This window comes from Euprymna scolopes, chromosome 27 (genome assembly GCF_053919585.1).
Source record: "Euprymna scolopes isolate OS-2025 chromosome 27, ASM5391958v1, whole genome shotgun sequence".
NCBI lineage: Eukaryota > Metazoa > Mollusca > Cephalopoda > Sepiida > Sepiolidae > Euprymna > Euprymna scolopes.
The window spans coordinates 97,128,965-97,148,155 of NC_136508.1; the positions used below are offsets into that span (position 1 = coordinate 97,128,965).

Below are 19,191 nucleotides of genomic sequence, written 5' to 3' on the forward strand. Positions count from 1 at the left end.
TTAAGAAAGGGAACAACAACCGTGTATATTAATTGATCAATTTTACTTCTACAAGAAATAAAGAACGATATATAAAACAGTATTCATTTTTTTACGGACTGTTATCCTCATCTTGATAGTTGTTGTTTCACCATGCTTTGACCAACTCATCCTCTGGCCTTCTTCATGTGGTTAATCGTGACAGGATAGGAAAGCTGGGCCTTATACCTGCATCCCTAGTAATTACTGCCTTCCATAGTTGTTGTTGTTTTGCCATGTTTTGACCAACTCATCCTCTGGCCTTCTTCATGTGGTTAATCTGGCTTGCTTTGGGTAGGATTGAACCCGCTATCTTTAGACAATACTCACCTGAAATCATAGAAACTCAACGCCTCTATCCACTGTGTCATAGACTCCGAAATAAAAATACTAAAAATAAAAGATATATAAATATAGACACTAGTCTTGTGCTAGTTTCAGTTAATAGGGATGGAGTGCTAAAATTGTCGCCCTAGAAAAGACAACATGATTCCATTTCCAGTTGATTTGTTGCAGACCATCTACTAGTTGGCCAGTTCTGTACAAAACCCCAAAAACAATGAGAACTATCTATCATGTCTGAAAGTGACACAATGTTCAACGAGCGAGATAGGAGATGCACTGTTGTACAACTCATGGTCTCTACCGATTCAAGTTATGACATTGCCAGCACCCTCAAAATGCATCATTGGATTGCCATGAATTACAGGGTTTGATTTCAAGTGAGAGCCACATCATGCCACCTCAGATCTTGAAAGTCAACACCAAATGGATGTGCTGAAGAGTGTGGTGATCCCCTGATGCAACCAGATGGCCGTTGGCAGACCCTGGGTGTGGCAGCAGGACTTGGCGTTGGCCCACAAGTTCAAAGAGACCGTCGGGTTAGGGTTCAAAAGGAGTGCTACAATTTTGTACCCTTCTTTCACTGCCCCCACTTCCTTCCCCGACCTGAACCCACTGGACTCATTCATTTGGTCATAAATCATCACCAACATGACTTCTCACAATACCAAAGCCAACCTGATTGCCACCATCCTTAGAGTATTTACCGAGCTCTCACCAGCGCTTGTGGAAAAGGCATGCTCCCAGTTCCAGATCCTTATCAAGTCGGTGATTGAAGCTGAAGGCGGCTACATTGAATAGATGTCAGCTCTGCTACATAATCAAGTTACCTGAATTGATTTTTGAAATAAAAGTTTCAAAATAAAACTGTAGTGTTTAGGGCGACATCTCTATCGTTCCACGCTGTATACCGCAGCCTACGAGCAGTCTCATTCATCCTGAGTTGGTTGGGCCAGCTTTTCCCAACAAGTGCATCATGTCCCAAACACTGACTGATCAGATATGGTGATCCAAAGCTGCTTCCATTAGTAAAGCAAGCCATTTGCAGTTTCAGCGGCGAACCCCATAAAGTTAAGGTTTTGAGTTTTCTTGTGGTGATGCTAGGTCGGTGACTTCACAGATGAAGTGACCTGGGTGTCTTTGAAGGGCATGGTCGAACCAACAAAGGCGTCTGGTATAAGTAATAAGTTGTTTTGTTTTATTGTTTTTAAGGAAGGGGCGCGTTATCAGGTGTCAACTATTCTGAGCTTTTACCAAAAGTTCAACGAAAACAGTCATCATACTCGAACGCATAAAGTTGTTTGAAAGCAACAACTTTTTTTTTAAAAAAATGGAACAACAACCGTGTATATTAATTGAACAATTTTACTTGGACTCAGATTTGGTTCAGTATTTTGCTTCACCGTCCTGAGCCAAGTTTTGAGCTGGCCACTAGAACATTTCTTCTAACCTGGTGGTGATGCTGGGTCAATAGTTCACGGATAAAGCTACCAATGTGGGCGTCTGGCAAGGAAAGATTTTTGGAGGGAGTGAGTGAATTGTACTGTTAGAGAAAAACCGTTGCCAGTGGGCATAGGGGATACAGAGGGGATTACAAATTGCATTGTGAACTTATAGATTCATGACTTGAGAATTTCATGTCTCTGTTTCAGATATTGTTGAAATATCACACAAGCAAAAGGGCCCAACATAGAATATCAACAGTATGTTGATATTCTAAAATTAAGAGAGAAGCACATTAACAAGTCTGATAGCCATTAGTCGCATGCTCTTGTGTAATGAATGAATGCGTGAATGTAAGATGTCATGAAATTCTTAAAGATAAACTAAAATGGCCGAAAAACGGGCTGAAATGAGTTAAATAAATAAAAAGTAAATGACTAAGAATGACTTTAATGAACTTAAGGATGAATTGAATGACATTAAGAATGACTTGAATGCTTAAAAAATAACTGGAATCCTTCAAAAACAACTTGGATCATCTGGAGAATGACTTGAATGGCTTTGAGACTGACTGGCTGTAAAGTGGGTAATCATTTTACATTAAATTAATACAGAAAAGTGATCCCCCACTTTATATCACAATAAGTACAGCATGTAGTAAGAACAGATACTACACTTTGAGATATTAAATCTTTTATTCAGGCAAAAAATGAACATGGAAAAAAAAAACTTAGGCACAAGGCCAACTCAAAAGGGGGGCAGATGAGGGTCGTTGGTCATCCTTGTCACTCTAGAACTAAACAAGTTTCTCTTAGCTAGAATCCTCTTTCACCATAATACCACATTCACCCTTTCGTACTTGGGGACGTCCTACTTGGCACCCAATTGTTTAAAACATTTTTTATTTCTGTGTAAAAACAAAAAAGACAACAATGACGATACGATAATTCATTTGTGTCGAGGGCGGGGGAAGAAAAAGTACAAAAATGGTTAGTAGGACCCTCCCAACCCCGTCTAGTTGATAGACCGTCTGTTCCACTTTGGTTTGTAAAAGAACCTGAGTTCCCGCAGGCCGGTCTCTAAGTGGGGATGCTCTATAGATGGGACGAAATGGAGAAAAGAAAATTTTGTGGGTGAGGGATGGGGAGTTAGTGATTGATTTCTTTCTCTCCAAGATGGGTGAAATTTAGAGTGAGGAGTGAGAAGAAAAATTGCAGATAGGAGGGGTGGGGATCTTGGAGGCTTCCTAGTTGGGGAGGAATGAAGCATTCACTCGGCTAGCTAAGAGGCTGAAAATGGATTATGCTTGACGGAACTGCGCGTTCCACACCTAGGCGGGGAACACGTATTCAAACTTGGCTCCTTTTCATACACACAAACTTGCTACATGTATCCATCTTCTGTCAAATGCCGCATGATGCAGCCTTCTTCTATCACATTGATCTTCACCCGAATCCTGATCAGAAAAAGACAACACCCCCACCCCCCGCCCACTCTGCAGACGCGACGTCCAATTCAGGTGATAACTCAGGAAGGCCAGCCTCTCAGCGTCTTGATAACACTTCAAGTCCGGCATTCCCAAACCTCCCTCACACATACGTTGGAAGCAGATCTGTCTACTAACCCAGTGTCTTCCTCTGTCCCAAAGGAGTGAGGACAAGAGTTCGACAAAAGCTTTTAGGTGTTGTGCAGGTAGGGGAAGTACTGCCCGTCGGTAAAGGATGAGAGAGAAGACATATGTTGCGCATGCCTCAGCTCTACCCTTTAAGGAAAGTTTCCTAGGAAGCCACGCATTGACTGCAGCCTCCACCTTTGACCGTACCTCCGACCAATTCTTATCAAGCTGGAGACCCAGTCTGAACCACACGCCAAGGATCTGAACATCCGTCCAGCTGAAGGTTGCCGGGAGGTTTGCGTTGCCACTCCAGGCGCCCAACCGCAGTCCTACCGACTTGCTGCAGTTTATCTTGGCTCCCGTGATTCTTTCATACTGTGCAAGTGCCTCCGAAACAATCTCGATGTCTCTGAAGCTCGACACGAAGACCGTGACATCATCGGTGAATGTGGATACCGTGGCAGCTGAGCCGCCAGGCAGAGCCATTCCATGCAGGGCCGAATTTACCTCCCCACGTCTCAGCTCTTGCGAAGTACAGACTGTGAGTCACCTGACCCCCAGCTGTAAGGTCATGCTGGTGGATAGTCACTATATGACATGACACAATGGGGTGTGTGAATATCTCCATTGGACGATCTATAAAAATTGAATATTGAATGGAGCAGCAAATCCTGTGCCTAAATCAAAACGTAGGTTCCATGAACAAAGCTTCTTTAGAACTGCACACCTGTAGAACTCTCTTCTGTTTGCCTGTTTCCCACCTGACTACAACCTGGATGTCTTCAAGTCCAACATAAACAAACTCCTGATAAACCGCCCCCTTAAGTAAGACACTTTATCAAATCTCCATTACTAACAGTTACTGCAATATTATCCCATTGATTACTGTACACACAATAACCCTTATCCCCGAATGGCTTCTGGGCCTTGATAAGTGGTGACTACCATGCAAAATATATATACATATATATATATAAAGCTGAATGTGTGTGTGTGTGTGTGTGTGTGTGTGTGTGTGTGGTCACAAATAGGCTCCTATATGGTTGACTATTTTAAAAAACTGATTGCATATAATGATAGAAGATGTATCGAGACACAGGAATGGTGGTTCATTAAAATTGTGGGGTCTGCGTTCGCGCCTGGTCCACAAAGTATGGAAATAAAAAAATTTAAAAAAAACGTTTAGAAGGGTTTTTGATATAGATGTACATAAAACATACTTATCAAAGTATTCTTAACTTAAATAGGGATGGTATAAAATTTTGGGGTCTGCATTCATGCCTGGCCTCCATAAAATGGAAATAGGCACAAACTTTAATAAAGACTTTTCATATCTATCTGCGTAAGTATACTTTGATAATTATGTTTCAGTTTGAAGAAATATGGTATAATAAAATTATGCGGTGTTCGTTCGCGCCTGACCTCCATAGAATGGAAATATGTCACAAAGTTTAACAAGGTTTTTTGATTTCGATCCACAGAATATTGTGATAAGTGCTTCAGTGTGAACAGGTATGGTATAATAAATTATGGTATTTATCTATTTTATTTTTACTTTCATCATATTTTGCTTTGGTTTTGATACCCCCAAATTCGAAGCTATCTCTTTACAAGCCTTCCTTTTCATAACCTATCATACTTTCATAAATCAGAGTTAATTTTCTGTAGGCTGTTTTTGAACCCAGTCAATGCCGGGTACTTTTGCTAGTATATATATATATATATATATATATATATATATATATATATATACATGATATGGGAGAAAGAGAAAGAAGCAACCTTAGTAGAAGATAGTGTCCCAATGATGATGGGTCAAACAGAGCTGAGAGGGAAAACCATAACAAAATACCAAGGTTTTATGTATGACATGAAAAGAAACTGGAATCTTGGGAAGATCTCTATCATTCCAGTAAGTATATGTGCAATCAGACTTAAGAAAATGAATTTCAAAAACTACTTGGAAAATATACTCAGTGAACCAAGTGCAAGTCAAACAATTGCAACAATAGGAACGGTTAGAATCTTAAGGAGATGTCTTGGCTGGAATGTTGAAGATAGCAGGTGAATGTCTGGCATCCGGTAGGATGCCCCATCCCCAGCTAGAAGAAAATAAGAAAATAGATTTTTAATATGCGCCTAAAGAAGGCCGGAGATGATATCAGGCGAAACGTTATGAAAATAATTAATAAGATGAGAATAGAAATACAAATAATTAAAATTATCGATCATCATCGCGATAAATTTTTTAGGATTTTTTTTTTTTAATTATCAATCCTCTTTTAAAAAATTTTTTAAATTGTTATTTAAATTATCGATCTTCATTTAAAAAATGTTTAAATGATATTTAAATTATCGATCCTCATCTCAAAAATTTTTTAAATATTTTTTTTTTTAAATATTGGTCCTCATCTAGAAAATTTTTTAAGTTGTTTTAAAAATGGATTATCGATAAAAAAAAAAAAAAACTAAAAAAAAAACTCAAGACAAACAAAGTTGATTAAAACAGAATAATTTATTCCAATGAAGACAAGGAAAAAAAATGATATGTTTTAACAACAGACAAGAAACCAGCCTCAATACGAGGAAGGGAAGTAGAAAGTTATGAGTCGAAGGAAGATGAAAAAAAAAAAAAAAAACTGAACAGAACAAATTGTTTTCACACAAAAACAAAAATATTACTAATACTCATATAAAGATTTTTTTCTTTTTTTAAATTTAAGAACATGGGCAAACGTTGTCCATAAATAACTGGCAAAATAAAATTTCATATTGATTTTGAAGGAAATAAATTATTAATTACACAGAGACTGGCTTTACATTAGACGACCTATTATGTAGCTATGTGGTTTTTACAGTGAACACATATGTACTTGTGTGTGTGTGTGTGTATTTATATGTATGTATATATATGTCAGGTCATGTCATGTGCTACTGGTACCATATAACCCAGTACTACCTGCCTCATGGTCGGGTCACCAGCGACTAAACTGGTTCCCCCACCAGACTTGTTTGGTGAGGAGGGCGGCTAGTCTCCCTGAAGGATTAAAAACAAGACCTTCCAAAGGGCGAATGAACTCTTTTTCTGGGTCAACGGCCAACTAGCACCGTGTATATTTGTGTATGTGTGTATTGGGGTAGAGAGGGCTCCCGTAAGCCGTGATGAAGGCAACCTTTCTAGGAGAAGCAAATCTCTGATTTAAAAAACCATAAAGCGGAAGACCAGTACCCGCATTAAGCTGGTCTGCAGTTTAATTTGTTGCTGGCTATCTTGCTCTTGCTTGTTGCTGGATCTCAACATTTTGAACCGAGAGAGAGACTTAGCTGTCGTACAAAGCTAAGACTCTGTAACATCATCTTTGTATAGATACTCCCTCAGTATTTGGGCTCATCAATTTTAAATGTCTGAGGGAGTGGCACTCGTCTGACAAGAAGTTGCAATCATCATATATATATATATATATATATATATATATATATATATATATATTTCACTTCAGTGAAAAATCTCAGAAATTAATGGGGTCACCTTCCTGGGACTAACCATTGATTATACACAAGATACATTTTCATCCGAGTTTTAACTAAAGTTCTTTATCTCTCAAACGTAGAGTCCGTGAAGAACATTAACCTCTCTTCCCCCAATTGATCAGTTAACTGTGTTAAAGTATATCTTTCTTGTGATCTCACTGGATTCCAGGACAAGAATTTATTTGGTCTAGTGGAATATCCAACTAAGTGTTGTTACTTGAGGTAACATCACTTCAAGGTGAGCCATTCCTTGTATAAGCCAGTGGGGGGGGGGGGTAGCCATATTGAGGGATCTTATTTGGGTTTCGAATACAACATGAATTTGAATATTTTGTCAGGGTTTACTTGGAGGGTCAAGCACCCTCACGACCGCTTGACCAGACAAACCGTTCTACAGAGAGACCAAAGACACTCACGGATGGTGTCTAATAGGTGATTCAAACTGTCTTACATATGTTTGAAAGAGTGAGGGGTATGAATAAAATGTTATCCACTTTTTGGTTAAGCTCTCTGGTAAATAAATCACCAACAGCCACTTATAATTCATTGCAATTTGTATAAAATTAAAACGGAGCTCTCATGCAATCGACAATGTTTACATTGAGATTTTGTTGTCCAAAGCAAAATGAAGGTCAACATTCAATATCTAAATCATTAAATAGTTCAAAAATTTTAATATGATAATTTGGATTTGTTCAAGGAGCCTGTGAATTTGATTCAAAAACACGAGTAAGGTTGTTTTTTTTTTTGCTCCAAAATTAAAATTAAATCATAGTATGATATAACTTTGACCTGTCATATTTCGCTCTCATACATATAAGGTTTATTTTGAAACAATAAATTTTTTATTTTAATAATTAATTCTTTCTAAATGAAATTTAAATATATAAACTCCGATTTTATTTGCTTTATCTATTATATTGAGCAATTTTATTTGGCAATAATTATATATATATATATATATATATATATATGACATTGCTACTCAACACTCTGTTTTACATTAAATATTAAAAAGATAAAAAGAATGGACGGATTCACAAATTGTTAGATTTTAATTTTGATTCTTTAAAAAAAAAAAAAAAAAAAAAAATTCGCATTTATATTTCAAAGAAAATTAAAACTAAAAGATTTTAAAGACAGAAATTGCAAACGAAAGTGAAATCAATTTCATTTTATTTAACCAAAAAAAATAAATACAAAAAATATTTTTTAGTTTTTAAATTCTTTTTTTTATTTAAATTAAATTCTTTCTTTTTGATATTTAAATTTGAGTATCATTTTTTTTCTACAGAGATCAATCTTAAGCTTTGGGAGTTTTTTTGTTGTTTTTTTTTTTTTTTTTTTTTTTTACAACCAAAGAATGTTATCACTTTGAAATAGTGGTCACTAAGTTTTGACTATGGGTATATTTAAGACACTTTTCATCCTTGAAATGAGAAAATGGATAAAGTAATTTAAGCCATTTAAAAATAAAATACATAAATGCATTATTTTAACATTCAGGTGCTCATGTAGATTGATATTTTAAACCAACACATTTCAGGTGAAAACATTCTTACGTACTTACATGTTGTGTTGAAATTAGCATAAATTAAAAAATTTCAAAAAAAAAAAAAAAAAAAAAAAGAATATAATTTGTTACGTTTTATTTTTATTAGATGCTTTTTTGTAATTTTTTTAAAAAATTATATTATTTTGACATTTTTTTTAAATTTATATTATTTTGACATTTTTTTAAAATTTATATTATTTTGACATTTTTTTAAAAATTATATTATTTTGACATTTTTTTTAAATTTATATTATTTTGACATTTTTTTAAAATTTATATTATTTTGACATTTTTTTTTAAAATTATATTATTTTGACATTTTTTTAAAATTATATTATTTTGACATTTTTTTAAAAATTATATTATTTTTACATGACATAAGTATGTAATGTTTTCACATGATATGTGTTGGTTTCAAAGATTACCAATCTACACAAAAAGATCCTAAATATACACAAAAAATACTCGTCCAGCTACAACCACTATCAACCCCACTCTTTATCTGTGCTTAAATCTAATTGCAAATTCCATGGACAATTTGGATTTTGGGGTAGATTTTTTTTTTTTTTTTTTTTTTTTTTAAGTACAGAGTTTAAAACTGATTTTGTGATGCCCTTTTCTCTTCTCTGCAACCTCTTTCTCACAGAAGAGACGTTGCGAGCCTGTCTCTGCTCCATCATTATTGTCATAGCAACCGAGCTCCCATCTATGGTCTTCTCCCCCTTGTCAATCTTTCACAAAATAAACACTCATCTAACGAAAAGAACTATCAAAAAGAAAAAAAAAAATTCTCTATCGGTGCCTAAACCTTAACATGGATTCCATCAAGAAAGCTTTTCTAGAACTGCCCATCTTTGGAACTCTGTTCCAGTTGTCTGCTTTCCAGCTGACTACAATATTGTTGTCTTAAAGTCCAACATAAACAAGTTCTTATTGAACCATCCTCGGAAATCAGGGTTGCACGCACATTTTCAGCATGAGTGCTACCTAAGATATGTCTAAGTCTAAATAATCTACCACCAACGAAAACTGAAAAACACATTATCTCTAAATACGTTGGAAATTATTTTTATATGTACAGTATTTGCATTTGTACATTGCATTACTGCATCAACCCATATTGCATCGTACAACTTTGTATATTTTTGTCATTACCTTACTTTGATAACTTGCATTAGATGGAATAAATCAGAGATGCATAGTCCGGACAGTAGCTGCTAATAACCAGCCTCAAGCAAATTTATAGATTGGTTGCTTTTTGTTTTACAGCATATCAACCCCTTTTTGAGTTATTTAATGCCGAATCCAAAGATTCGGAAGAAAAATTTTTTAATAGAATATATTTGTTGTTTTCAAGTCGGTTTCTATTTAACCCATACGTTGGAACCCTAACAGGTACTACCACTCCGGGTCAAAGTGGACCTGGGAGAAATGGTAATTAAAGCTCCACACTCCCCAAAGCCCGCAAGCTGGGGCCTCACCACTGGGGATATAGTTTAAGGCCATATCCAGAACCCAAACTTATGTTCATCAGTCATGGTGGAGTGGTATTTGTACTTAATCTTCATGTGGGGGAAAAGGCTGACTCAGTGAAACCAAATAACGCAGTCAAGAAGGTAGCACATTTACTGATGTTGGTGTCCTCTGTGAATAAGTTCCATATGAGCTCTGGTCTTCAGCTGAACATCATCTTAGAGAGACAGAATCTCATCACTCACTACAGAAGAGTTAAGGTGTGATAGTGTTGCAATTTTCGATGCGACTGAAAAATGTGCAGCATCTTCCTGAAAAGAGCAGCATATAAACAATTAATTTAAGTAAAACAAAATCATGAAAGCATTTATCAAACTCTGAAAGACAATTGCTTTATCTTGAGTGCACTATTGAGCTGCGCACATGACAGCTCTTATATCTCCAGCTCTGCCGCCAGGTTCTAAAAGTTTGCAAGCATTAATGTTTCTTTTTAAATACCATGTGATCTACTCACAAAGTCTTTGCGATAGACCAGTCGGTCGCGATCAACGTAATGGGCACCGCTGTCATAAATAATCTAATTTGACCAAATTTCCACTACAAACGATTACTACACTATTGTCCCAATGATTACAATACACACATTAATCCTTATCCTCAAGTGGCCTCCAGGCCTTCATATGTGGTGAGCTCTATGAAAAAGTTATTAAAAACCAAAATACTATCACTTCTTGTCCAAGATTTAAAACAAGAGATTTTTATACTATAGCATCGGATATTTTCGTATTCTACGTATATCTAAGAAGCCAGTAACTTCTCTTTTCTTTTCCAACCAACATGCCCGAGAACGGTTGAAGGACAAAACGACCAAAACGTTGCACAAATAACACACAAGATGAGAACAATAATCCAATCAATAAACAATCAGCCCTCATCTAAAAATCATCAGAACTTTTAAAAGATTTTTATTTATTTATACCGAATTAATTTATTTCTGTCGACCTGATGACCCAACAGAAATAATGTCAATTTTCTTATCTGATGGGAGGGGAGGGGGTGAGGGGGGGGATTAAGATACCAGAAAAACCTATAATCTAAAAAAAAAAATTTATTTTCTTTTTTAACTGAAAGTTTGTGACTAAATCGCTATTTACTTGTCTCCCCACGAGGGAAGATCCAGCTCTCCAAAAAGGGACACTAAATCTAAATAGGGACAAAAAAATAAATAAAAGCTGACCTCGGTCTAGAAGGATTTCTACTTTGCTGACCGGGCAAAAAAAAAAAGATATAAGAACTGATACTAGACGTTATTCATGATTTAGTCATCAGCAGTAATGATAATTTCGACTTTTGTAATTAACTTCGGATTTTTTCAATTAACTTTGAATTTTTCACATAAAAATATTTAAGTTTTCTTTTTCATAAAATGTATTAAAAATGTATTAAAAATAAAAAAAATAATAAAATAAACAAATATCAGAAAAAAAAAATGAGCATCAAAAATAAATAAATGTGTGAGAATATTGTAATATGTTTTTAAAAAAAATGGTTAAAAATATATTTAAATAACTCAACAAATGTGGTTTCTAACTAAAGGACTTTCAGCGGATGTGTTTAATGCATATTCGATGGAAGCATATATATATATATATATATATATATATATATACACATATATATACATACACATCCTGGTGTTAATCGTAACATCCTGCACTGATGATTCCCGAAAGGATGAAACACTAGTGTTTGTAGGTATTTAATAACTATTATAGTAAATAATTATATATATATTTTTCTTTTTAAAAACATTAATCTACGTACTCGTGTGTTTCGGGGCCTCATCAGCGTGCACGTAGATTACTGTTTGTAAAAATAATAAATAAATACGTCCAAATAAAAAGAGGGTGACTTTCTAAGAAAACACTGGATCCCCAAGGTGGAGGCAGTAACATTAATACCGTTTAAAAAAAAATCAACACCACAACTATGTGTATATACATACATATATCACGTTGACACACCAATTCTTGCCAGACCACAAAAGTTAAGCAATGATGAGCCTGACCAATACCACACGGATGATCATTTAGAAAGGCTAGGTGCTGTACGTGCCATGCTGAGAAGTAAAACTTTGCAGGTTGGTATCTGGAGGCGCGATTAATCCACTTGGAGAAATGCATCCCAGTCTTCATTAAGACGTGCAGCTAGAAGGAAAAACTGATGTAAAACCTGAGGTCTTTATCAAGGCCAAGAGGCCACTCAAGGATAAGGGTTAAAGAGTGTACAGTAGAAATTGGACAATATAGTAATCATTAGTAATGAAAATTTGGTAAATTTAATAACTTATATGGAACGGCTCATCAAGAACTTATTTACGTTAGACTTGAACACAACCATATTGTAGTCAGCCGGAAAGCAGGAAAACGGAAGACAATTCCACAGGCGTGCAGTTCTAAGAAAAAAGCTTTGTTCATGGAATCTATGTTTAGGTTTAGGCACAGATAAAGAGTGGGGGGGAATTATTGATAGTGTTTACAGCTAGACGAGTGTTTCTTGTGAAAGTTTGGCGAGGGGGGACCATAGATTGAAGCTCAGTCGAACACTTTCCATGAAAATAACGATACATCAGAGACAAACTCGCAACATCTCTTCTGTGAGATAGAGGTTGCAAGGAGGAGAAAAGGACATCTCCTACGAGGCTATGAAGTCTACCATCTGCTCTTTTTTTTGTGGTAGCCATTATACCGACAAAGACTAGCAGCTGTACAAAAAAATGGGGATTGTTCTACACAAAGCCATCATCACTATAAACAAGTCATTTGTGTGGATTTCCGAGCAACTTAGTTGCTGTGGCAGAGGTTATTCGCCGACATCGACGGGAGGGTCCATCATAAATCAGATGATTATTGTTAGCATTCATTTCCCTGATATCTTTCTTGTTAGAATTCTTCCTAGAAAGACATTGGGTGAAGGTTGCCAGCATCCCTAAATAAAAACGTTTCTGCAGCAGACCTCCTACATCAACATCGATGGGAGATTCATCATATACATCAAAGTAACACTATGTGTTACTTTGATAGGCCATCCATACCTTCGGTTACACAGAAACACTCAAAATTCAGTTGATCAAACAAAACAAAAAAATATAAAATATTTGAAAACTAAAGTATATTATTTGAAATAAAAAAAATATTTGCTCTCATATATGGAATCGAGAACGCTAATTTCTCCTATACTAATTTCAAGTTAATATTTTCCAGACGTAAAATAACCAATGAATTTTTAACGAGGTTAATAAAAGAGTGCTCAATACCAAAGTAGGGCAAACTATACTTTTTATTTGTTTTACATAAGCATTAATATGTCGCTACACATTCATGAGCATGTTCCAGTCAGCCAGTTACTAGGGACATCTTTATAAGATGTGTCTTATATAAAAGCCTAGTCTGCCAGATTACAGACTAAGCTTTTGTATAAGCAATATAAGAGGTCTAGTTATTAGTAACTGGCTGACTGAAACATGCTCATAAATGTGTAGCGACATATTAATGCTTATGTAAAAACAAATAAAGTGTATATAAATCTAATATAAAAAAGACTGTCTGTCTGTCTCCATATTTTCAAACTCTATCTCCTCCGAAACGAAAAGTCGCAGAGCAGTGTTAAGGACCTTAAATGATTGGATTTTTTTACAATGCATTCTTTTATTGTCAGAGATTGAATTCTGATTAGCAAATATTCCAAATCAGTGAAATCGCCCATTCATCAGTGAAATTGATTAATTGCCTGCTCTAGTCGGGGACCCACCACAGTGCACCGGAAAGAAGCTTCACATGCCTTCCCGCAGGGACAGTCTACAATACATTGTAGGCTAATTTTTTTTTTTTTTTTTTACATAGGCATAACCACTTATCAAGGCCAGAGACCACTCGAGGACAAGGGTTAAGAGTGTACAGTAGTCAATTGGACAATATAGTAATTGTTAGTAATGGAAATTTGGTAAGTTTGTTAACTTAAGTGGAACGGCTCATCAAGAACTTGTTTACGTTAGACTTGAAGACAACCATATTGTAGTCAGCTGGAAAGCAGGAAAACGGAAGACAATTCCACAGGCTTGCAGTTCTAAGAAAGAAGCTTTGTTCATGGAATCTATGTTTAGGTTTAGGCACAGATAAAGAGTGGGGGGAATTATTCATAGTGTTTTCAGCTAGACGAGTGTTTCTTGTGAAAGTTTGGCGAGGGGGGACCATAGATTGAAGCTCAGTCGAGCACTTGCCATGAAAATAATGATAAAGCAGAGACAAACTCGCAACATCGCTTCTGTGAGATAGAGGTTGCAGAGAAGAGAAAAGGACATCTCCTATGATGTTACGAAGTCTATTTTGAACTCTATCAAGATAGGACAAGTCCTTTCTAGCAGCTCCTGCCCAGATGTAGTGGAGAACCTACTGTTGATTTTATTAAATTATTTTTATATATAACTAGCAGGGAGTACCCGGCGTTACCCAGGTGGAGGATATTGGCACAAGGACGAAGCGATGTTAAGAATGGCTTCCACGTGGTTAAAATAAACAAAAAAAGAGAGAGAGGTGGGTAATTAGTTTTCCACGCTAACTATTGCGCCAAAGAGGATAGTGAATTCAAGGAGTTGGTAATTAATTTAAGAATCATAGGAGTTGCTATGCATGCGCAGAAATGAACGTTGCTTTTGAATCTGGCCAGAGGCAAGGTAAGCTTCCCGCTTTGTCATTTGCATTCGAATAGGTTCGCTTTATTATACAAAAAAGACAAACACTTGAGATGACGGCACGGTGAGATTTTTTTTTTTTTTAACTAGGTCAAAAAAAAAAAAAAAAAAAGTGTCCGTTTGCGAATCTCAGATATTATGATCTCGGAAGTATAGGAAAACTTCTTGCAGAATTTACCAACAGCCGAACCCCAAGCTGAAAAGCTTTTCGCAGATACAAATGCTCACACCCATTTTGCCTTTTATATATATACTAGTGAGGAGTACCCGGTGTTGCCCGGGTGTTTTTCGGGGTATGTGAAAAAAACCCAAAAATGTGGAAAAAAAAAACCGAAGCGTTGACGACGCGCAGTTGGAAAATAGTAAAGTGTTAAAAAAACAAACAGGTGCGCGTTTTTGATTGACGTGACGGCGATAAGTATTCAGCAGTTACGATTTTGTGCGGGACAGTTTGGAATAAATCGGTTTGTTTGTTTTTAAAAACCCGCTCCCTGTTTATTAGGAGGAGCGAAATGAAAGCTACAGTCTGATATGAAGAAGTCGACATTGAACAAACGTTACTTAGCTCTCTTGAGACAACTGGCTTTCGGCTTGTCGAGTTTCGCTTTTTTTTATACTGAAAACCGAATGTAACGCGTGCCGATGCGGGAAATGTGGAATAATTAACGTTTGAAAGTCAATAAAATTAAATAGACAGGCGAGCTCCGTGGGTAACTCTGAGATATTACAATTTATAGATGATATAAAAAGTTTTAAGAAGTTGTGAAGCGAGCAAGCGCTTCTCTGAAAGAAGCCTTTTGTGAACATCGAGGAAAAGCATACATACATACATACATACATACATTTTCGCTTTTATATTTATATATAGATTAAATTAAAGTTTAAAATGCAAAAGTCAAGTATCATGGTTCAATTGTGTTTAAAACAGAAACATTCATTTCAAATGCACATCTGTCATATCAAAGAACAGTTTATACACTGGGCTCTTCTGCTTGTGCAGTGATAAAACTTCTCAAATGCACTTGTGATGTTAGGTTGTATAAGGATGTTAACATCTGTCAAAATCAGATTTCTTTAGTTATACTTTTTTTAAATCGATTTTCAATATTTATTGGAGACATTCAAATACGAAATCTATCTAAGAACACTCCCAGACAAAACTAAATTTGAGTAAAAAAAAAAAAAAAATAGACCCAACTATTTTAAAGCCCATAGCAAACAAACTCATACAAACCAAGTGTCTTTAATATATAATCTATGTGCAGCTTTATTGAAACAAATCGGAAAACTTTAAAATTTTATAATTAAAAGAAATTTGAGCTTTATAACAATCAGATTTGTTTTAACGACAGATATAAGGTTATACTTTATCTCTTCGTGGGATATTTTTTCAAAGAAAGCATATCACAGGGCCCCACGAGATACAGGTATGTAGTCTATCACAGCTGAAGAGTTCAATTGAAACTGATTGGCTATTGATAAAAAAAAAAAAAAATTTTTTTTTAAAACCTGAAAAGCCATTTAAAAAATTTCACATAAAACCATAATCAGTTTTTTTATTTTTGAGGATTCCTTACATTTTAGATAGAGTTCACGAAAAAAATAAATATTATTTTAGATATTTCGTGTGGGAGTTAACGAAAAAAAATATATTATAGAAATTTTTAGCTAAAAAAAATAAAGTTTGAAGTGCAAAAAATAATCGTTCAATTCAGTTTATTGAGAGAAAATTTTTTTATTTAAATTCGATTCAGAAAAACATAAAAATAGATTTAAAAAAAAAAAAAAGTAACATGTTGACTGCCAGCAGTCATAAAAAAAAAAATTTTAATTTCAAAATGAACAAAAATGAAATGATTTATTTTTATATATAATATAGAATTATTTGCTTTTTTAATTATTTTTTTCATTAAAAGTTTAATTTTTTGCATTCTAATAAATATTTTTACATTTAGAAAAAAAGAAACCTGGGAATAAAAAAATTTATATTGAATGCTTATATTTACATGTTTTATATATATATATATATATATATATATATATATATATATATATATATATATATAGTTGGAATAAACATTGAGCATTTATTGTTCATATCTTAACCTAATGAAAAAATTTTTGCAATAATATTTATAAAATATTTAAAATGAATTTTAATGAGATATAAATAAAAATGTTTAATTATGTATAATATATCTTATATATCTATTATAATATATATATTTATTATATATGTATATGTATATATATATATATTATAATATGTATATATATATATTATAATATGTATATATATATATATATATATTATAATATGTATATATATATATATATTATAATATGTATATATATATATATTATAATATGTATATATATATATATTATAATATGTATATATATATATATTATAATATGTATATATATATATATATATATTATATGTATATTATGTATATATATATATTATAATATGTATATATATATATAGTTTATACATATATATATTATACTATGTATATTATATATATATATATATATATATAGTTTATACATATATATATTATACTATGTATATTATATATATATATATATATATATATAGTTTATACATATATATATTATACTATGTATATTATATATATATATATATAGTTTATACATATATATATTATACTATGTATATTATATATATATATATAGTTTATACATATATATATTATACTATGTATATTATATATATATATATATATTACACATATATATATTATACTATGCATATTATATATATATTATACATATATATATATATTATACTATGTATATTATATATATATTATACATATATATATATATTATACTATGTATATTATATATATATATATATATATATATATATATATATAATATGTATATTATATATATATAATTATTTATTATAATATATACAGTGCTGGATATAACTTAAAAAACAAACTAAAAGTCGATATCTATTTATTTTGAACTACAAAAGCTAAAAAATATTGATTAATTAAACAACTCTTGATTATTCAAGTTACTAAATATAATAAAATATCATACAATTTAGAACATTAAAGTGTGTGTTTTTTTGTTGTTTTAAGTAAAACTAACTAGGATGGCTGACAAAACGTTAGAAACATGTAAATGCCTCTAAAACAAAATTATTCACAAACATTTTATTCTAATAAAGTGTGCCCCCCCCTCGGATTAGCTGCACAAAACGTGTGCATCATCTTAACAGACCTTACAATTTCGTTTGCTATTGCACAAATTGTTCAATTTTGATCCCTAAATGCTAAAACTTTCCCAATTCAATTTCTGTTTATTTCTTATATCCATTTTGAAAACGGAATTTCAGTTTCTATCGTGATAATTAAGTTTTGTTCATTTATTGTCACTAAAAAAAAAAAAAAATAAACAAAAAACAGGCTTTGTTTCCAAAGTTTTAGTCAAACAAGTTTTTATCTAAAATTGCTAAACTTACGTATTCGTATCAATGACTACAATATACACTATTTGCATAAAATAAATTTTAAAATTTACAAAAATAATATTTTTAAAGCTATTTCCAACACTGTCTATGTAACATAAGCGCAGATTTTTTTTTATTTATACTCAATACATTGTTAGTTGAACTTCATTGTTTTGATTTTTATTTGGAGGTTATTGGCTTTATTTTTACAATTGTATTTCTTTTAAATCCAAAGAAAATCACTTTTCTTCGGAAATATTGAATATTTTTTTTTTTGATTCTTTGTAATTTACCGAAAGATACTAAATTGCATCTTTAGTTTTTCGTCTAAAAATGTAAATATAAAAATAAAAATCTTTAGAATTTTAAACTATTTACCCTTTGACAAAAAACACAAATTCTTTTCTCATTTGGCCAGTAATTAAACGAGTACCATTTTTTATTGGCCATTAATAAAATTTTGGTGCTGGCTAGAATTGAACTAGCGCCACAAGGATTAGAGAATTCCCATTTCAACCACTCCAGAAAAAAAAAAAAAAAAAAAAAAAAAAAATCATTAAAGATGGCTGGAAGTTCTGTTAAAATTAATTTTTAGAAAATAAAAATCAAGAAAATATTTTTGTTGTGGCAACAACGGATCGATTAAATTTATGATTTAAGATTTTTTGCAAACAAAAATGCCTTTTAATAAAAGAAAAAAAACCTTTAAAAAGAAATGAACATAAAATATATATATATATATATATATATATATATATATATATATTACACACACAATATATATTTCCGTTCATTCTTTTATAAATGTTTTTTGCTTTCATTAAAAAGAATTTTGATTTGCAATATATATATATATATATATATTTCTGCGGAAATGTTTTCAATTATATTTCACCCTTTATTCATAACAATACTTAATTTATGAAGCTCAATGTAATTACAGAGCAATAACAAATAAATGACAAAAGCCT

The 19,191-nt window shown here is 32.9% G+C and overlaps 1 long non-coding RNA gene across 2 annotated transcripts in view; it reads left to right on the top strand.

The window, feature by feature from the left end:
- The window catches only part of LOC145248667 (uncharacterized), a 144,587-nt gene that overhangs the window by 1,684 nt on the left and 123,712 nt on the right, over positions 1 to 19,191 (top strand). The gene's annotated exons all lie outside the window — the stretch shown is intronic.